Consider the following 287-nt stretch of genomic DNA (forward strand, 5'->3'; position numbering starts at 1 on the left):
AAATATAAATGCTTCCGTCGTACAGTCTGGAGCAACGGAAGCTCTGATCACGAGTAAAATATAATGCTTCCGTCATGCAGTCTGGAGCAACGGAAGCTCTGATCATGAGTAAAATATAAATGCTTCAGTCATACAGTCTGGAGTAACGGAAGCTCTGATCACGAGTCAAATATAAATGCTTCCGTCGTACAGTCTGGAGCAACGGAAGCTCTGCATGAGTCAAATATAAATGCTTCCGTCGTACAGTCTGGAGCAACGGAAGCTCTGATCACGAGTAAGCGATGACG

Source organism: Protomyctophum bolini (assembly GCF_963924005.1).
Source record: "Protomyctophum bolini genome assembly, chromosome: 6".
In the NCBI taxonomy this organism is placed as follows: domain Eukaryota; kingdom Metazoa; phylum Chordata; class Actinopteri; order Myctophiformes; family Myctophidae; genus Protomyctophum; species Protomyctophum bolini.